General features: G+C 45.5%; 1 protein-coding gene across 1 annotated transcript in view; it reads right to left on the reverse strand.

The window, feature by feature from the left end:
• Window positions 1-3,603, reverse strand: part of GUCY1A1 (guanylate cyclase 1 soluble subunit alpha 1) — a 35,205-nt gene extending 31,602 nt beyond the window's left edge. Inside the window, exon 1 of the mRNA XM_081020442.1 lies at window positions 3,336-3,603. The gene's annotated coding sequence lies outside the window, so the exon portion shown is untranslated. The remainder of the gene's footprint in view (window positions 1-3,335) is intronic.
• Between the last annotated feature and the right edge of the window lie 2,397 nt (window positions 3,604-6,000).

Here is a 6,000-nt window from a genome sequence, read left to right on the forward strand (position 1 = left end):
ATAAAGATGTATCATGAAATAATTCTCATTAACCTCACTTTCTATATTGTTCTGGTATTACACAACGTACTTTGAAAGATATTGTTCTTTCACCATGCTTGTCTAAAGTTAGAATAAAACACATGCAGTAAGTGGCCCAGACGACAAGGCCCCCACTCTTGACCTCATTGATGTGGTCAAATGAAAGCATAGCAATATGTTTGGCACCAGCTTAGCAGCAGGAGTTGCCGGAAGGACCTCCATATACACTGCCCAGGCCCGTCACTAAGGTTTGACGTCCTCCCAGGAGGTGCAAACCCATTGCCTCTTGAGACAGATGGATGCCAACAACAAGTTGGTGGTAAATTACAACCCATAAGGAAGTACAATAAAGTCACAAAGTTTCTGGTGGTTTCTTAAAATTTATCAAATACATTCTGGCATAGGCTTTTGTGGACGAGAATCCATTTCTGTCAGATGCACCTGACAAAACAGGGACATGAAAACTTATGCCACAGTAAATATGTTAGGCTGCAGTCCTATACCCATTTACCTGGGAGTAAGTCCCATTGAACTCAGCAGGACTCACTTCTGTGTAGAGATGCAAGTCTTTAAAGTGTTAAGTCTTTAAAATGCCACCTAAATTCCAACCACTCAATAACACAGTTAGATAATTAATAAAAACCATACTAATTTATTTGTTTTTTTACTCATATGCCAGTTGCATGTTTTCATACTGGATTAGAAAAGGGGCAAATTGGCTAAGAAACTAAGAAACTTTCAAGATTTTAAACAGTTCTTAGTTTTTGCTTCACAACCATGAACACAAATGGCAGAAACAACAGCAGATTCAACAATGGAGCCTTTGTTAAACATTAAAATACTGTCCCCAAGTGCTCAATCATAAACCAGAAAAGTAATATATTTCTAACCTGTAGCGATTAATTCTACTTTAACTCTGCTTTCAATAGACATTTCCAAAGGGCAGAGCATACGATAGCTTCACACCAATAAGTCTAGTTGGTTTAAAATAAGAACTTATTTTCTAAACTTGCTGGAAGTAATGTAGATGAGACCGAGGCAAAGAATTCATAAGGACAAGAAAAGAGAGTTAAAACAAGCAGCCTTTTGCCATATAGCCTACATCATGCTTAATATTTCAAGAGTTGGGATGGGGGGGAGGATGTTTCTTTATAGAATGTGAAGCAAGTATCAATAATTTAATGTCTGAAATCAGTCTGACTTGCACTCTAAGATGCACCCTGTGCAACTATATATTTTAGAGCTATCTCCAAGAAAGGTGATAATGGTGAAGCAACTGGGTATTGGAGTTTTGTTTTGTTTATTTTGCATACTCAGATACAATGGCCAAATAACCAGAAAAAAGCAGCCTTGACCTGGTTTGTGCTTGATTCACAAAAATCTACAGATGAAGTTTTCCACAGACCAGAGATAGTGTTGGTGCCAAAGCATGAAAATGAGCTAGTACATTTCCTTCTTTCTTCTCTAACAGGAATAAATGCCTTATTTTGGGTTGTGTCATTTCTGATTAATTTTTCCTGATCGTTTTGACACTATGCCATGGTTTCATCTGCTGTTTTCCTCCTTGTTTCTGTTAACTACTGATTCTAGTTTTAGTTTCCTTAGTTTAATTGATAACAAGATAGAGACAAAATTTTAATAATCCTTCCAGTAGCACTTTAGAGACCAACTAAGTTTGTTATTGGTATGAGCTTTCATGTGCATGCACACTTTTTTAAAATTTGTTTCGACTACGGCAGACCAACACAGCTACATACCTGTAAGATAGAGACAGTGTGACATAAGTGGCTACAATGCTAAAGTTGGGGACATTCAGATCCAGCCATGGAGCACATGAAATGATTGATCCATTCTGCTCTCCTCCACACATTTTTTTGTTTTAAAAAAAACCATTTTATTTACAATTCTATCAATAGCGTGTCTTGCCTGCAAGGAGTTAAAACTTGTATATATGATTCTACCCTTCCCTATCTTATCTTCACAATAACCCTGTGAGGTAGGCTGTGCCGAAAGACTTGATGGCCCAAGGTCACTCAATGAGTTTCATGGCTGAGTGGGGATTTTGGCTTTGATCTCAAAGTGACAACTGTGAAGCTAAAAGGGGGCGAAGAAAATCGGACGCCATCCTGACCTTGGAAGAAAGGGGAGTTATGATTTAGTTTTGTGTTTTTTTAAAATGCAACAGATCCTTGCAAACTGCTTTCAAAACTGTTACAGTTGTAAAGCGCCGAGCAAATCTTCTTACGAAACAATAACGAAGAAATAACATTTAAAGAAGCAGCCATCCAGCCTGTGCAAGTATTTGCACAGCATGCGAGCTGCTTTTTCGGGGCGCAGCTACGGTGGCCGCTGAGGACAACTGTGGCCAACTCTTGGCTCGGCCCGATGAAAGGCCGGCGCGGCCTCGGCAGCAACCTTCCCTCCAGCTCCTGACAGGGTGAGGGTGGAAGCAGCTCGCTCCGCCTTTTCCCACGAACCTGCCCCGCTGCCGGTGCCTGGAAGCCCCGAGCTCGTCCTGACCCCGCTGCCCTGACCCGGGATGCTTCGCCCTCTGCCGCGTTCCGGAGGCCAGAGCGTGGGAACCAGGCAGAGCGAGAGCGGGACGGGCGCGCCGAGGGGGAGAGGCGGGGCCCGCAGGCTCCCGCGGCGGCTCCGGTTCCCTTCAGACCGCGCGAGCCTCTCTGCGGGCGCAGGACCTGCCTCGGCAGCAGCAGGGCGGGAAAGGAGAGAGCGGCCCGTCGCGGCCCGTCTTTCCTCTCTGGAGAGGGTAGGGAGGTCCGGAGAGGAGTCCTGGCTGAGGAACCCGCTTTGCTATTGGCAGGACTTTGCGGAGCTTCCAAACCACCAACCCCGTGGGGGGGGGGCAGTGAAGGAATGGTGCGCATAGGAAGGTGAGGGAAACGGCAACAATACCCCTCGCTCCCCCCATCACCTGCCTCAAGTGGACCATGCCCAGAGAAAGGCATCCGCGAACCAATTTAGGGCAGAAGAAGAAGGAAAGTGGTGGCGCGCGGTGAAGGTTGGGCTAGACCGAAGGAGCGGCGCAGGCACCGCTTGAGCAGGAGAAGAAGGGCGGGAGAGGGCCACACCCCGGCGCGCCAGGCAGCGCCAGCCCCTCCCCTCCGCGCCCTAGCGCTGTCCAGGGTCCCCATTTGCCCCGGCTGGCGGCGGCGAGACGTTTTTCTCCTCGACGCCTCAGCGAGAGGTGGCCGCGCGCGCACACACACACACCAGCGGCGCCGACCCGAGCAGCCCCACCGCCGCGCGCTCGCCCCGTTGCCGCCTGCTTTGTGGCTCTCGCCTCCTCCACTCACCCCGTCGCGCTGCTTCTCCCCTTTTGCTTTGCCCGGCGCTCGAGCGGCAGTCGGCGGCTCTTGCTGCTGCTGCTGCTTCTTCGGTAACGGCGGTGCCTGAGGGGAAAGCGCCGCTCGGCTTCCCAGCTCGACAGCCTCTCCCCGGCGAACTCATGTTGGAAACGTGCGTTTGGACAGCTGGCTTCAGCCGCTTCTTCTGGCCCCTCCCCGGCCTCTCGCTCCAAGCGAGGAGGCGCTTTCTTGGGCGCCCAATCGGAAGAGCCGCCGCGGCAGGAGCGGAGCGGGGGGGGGGGGAGCAGCCGAAGCGACACAAAAGGAGGAAAGATAGCAAGGTGCGGGGGGGGGGGGGGAGAAGAAAGAGCGAGGCACTCATTAGGTGGCACATTTTAAGACTTCCCATCATCTGGGGTTCTACTGTGTTCAGTTGCCGATTAAACACACGGATAGGTTCCTGGCTGCCACATAAAGCCTTCCCCCTTATTCTGGAATTGTTGGGAGTTAACTTCAAACACCTTCATTATTACTATTATTATTGCATTTCTATCCCAGCTTTCCTCCAAAGAGCTGAAGGTGGCACCTGTCGTCTTCCTCATTTTATCCTCAGAACAACCCTGTGAGGTAGGTGGGGCTGAGAGTGAATGAGTGACTGAACCAAGGTCATGCAGTGAGTTTCATGATTAAGCAAGGATTTGAACCCTGGTCTCCCAGGTCCTAGTCCAGCACTCAAACCACTACACCACACTGCATCATATGTAGCTTGCCCCAAACAGATAAACATACCTGGATGCCGCTGGGAACTCTTCTATTCCTCCAGCCTGCGTTCCTCCCTGCCCCCAGCATCCACTGCCTTAGCTTATGTAATGAGAAGGCCAGCCTGGTTAATCCATCTCTTCAAGTTATATGGACCTTTTCAACTTGGCATCATGCTTCTGAGCCGGGAGTGGCCTGCCACAGCACTGTCAAACACTTGCAATAAAGACTATGCTCAGGAGAAGCAGAAGTGGAGATGCTTCTGGGTGAACAAGCTGCTGGGTGCTATAGATGAGACGCAGGCTGTCATGAATTGCCTGCCATTATTAGGAGTTCTACCAGGATTGGAGCACCTCAGTCCCAAGATCCAAATGCAGCCCTCCAGACCTCTCTATATGGCCCTCAAGACTCTCCCCTTGGCACACACTTCAAGCTCTGCACCGTCAGTTGTTTTTGACTGGCTGTAATGTGATCATCCCTTTTGGATGGATAGAGGATGGAGAAGTCAGTGTGCATGTGGAAACCTCTGATTTTCAATGGTATGTGCTGAGTAAACTTCAGGTGGCTACCACCCAACATTTTTCCCATGTAAGGATAACCAAACGTAACTAAGGCCTTTGATTGCTACCAAGAAAATCTCTCTTCCTATATAGATAATACCTCTTTTTCCTTTTTCTTTCTAAGAAAAAGAATAGGGCAGCTGCTCATGAAAATGTCAAACTGATTTGTGTAGGATACAGTTTAGGATTCCTTATCCTAAGTGGGGAAATGGGTGCACACACATTAATGTGAAAAGATGTAAATATTAAAAATACAAAAATGCAGGTGCAAGCATTATGATACTGATATATTTGGTTATTCATATAACTAGAGTTGCAAACACAAGAAAGAAAGGAAATGCTGTCATTAAAGTGAAAAAATGCATAAGGCAGTACCTTGAAACTGATCATTCTGTACATCTTTACCAGTATCTGTTTTTCTCCAGTGGAGTTGTATGCATGCAACAAGTTTTGGTTTCCTCCTCTTTGGAAAAGCAGCCTGGTTTTGGCATACCCACACAACAATTCATTATGCTTTGGCTTGTGAATTTTACAAATAGGGAATTGTTCCTAGCTTTTTATATTGATCCCTGAGCCCTCATTTTGCTCTGGATTTTAGCATGTTCTTTTGTATGTTGTATTTTGTAACTTTATAATGCATTGTGGCTTGGCTCTAGCTGCATATAAATAAACAAACAAATGTAAATATTCAAGAAGCTGATCATGAAATGCCTCCTTTTTTCTTTTTCTTTTAAAAACATCTGGATCCACTCTTCACTTTATGGGAAAATCCTCTGTGTGTGTATTAAAAAAAATCATTCATTGTAAATACATGCACACAAATTGAACACAGATGAAATCCTTCTCATTCAGGAAGCTGAATCATTAATTGGACTAACATTTGACTGGTTGCAGTTTTGAAATTACTCTGATTTATACAGATGAAATACTTTATGTTCTTAAGTGCTAATAAATGCCAAAAACATTTTGACATCAAAATTGTATGTCATCATCATCATTATTATTGTTATTAGAAAAGATTTGTTTTGGACTAGATTTTCCCCCCTGCTTTCAAAGTTGAACTCATTTATTTCAATCTGACTCTGTGTTATTTATCACATCTGTAATACACTGTAGTTTATAAAATGGTCTATCATTCTTATCTTCACAACAATCTTTGAAGTCGGTTAGGATGGGAATTATTATTCTGCAGCAGTCTGCCACTCTTCTTCATGGCTAAGCAGTAATGAACCACCCTAAGGAAACTTCTAAACAGTCTTGTTGGCTGGCGGTTGCAAAGGAATGAATTGGGGGGAACCAACTGAATCTTAATTGAAACTTAATACAAATAAGAAGGGGTTACTATTGGGTGGAGG

The sequence above is a fragment of the Podarcis pityusensis genome (genome assembly GCF_964106645.2).
Source record: "Podarcis pityusensis genome assembly, chromosome: 9".
In the NCBI taxonomy this organism is placed as follows: domain Eukaryota; kingdom Metazoa; phylum Chordata; class Lepidosauria; order Squamata; family Lacertidae; genus Podarcis; species Podarcis pityusensis.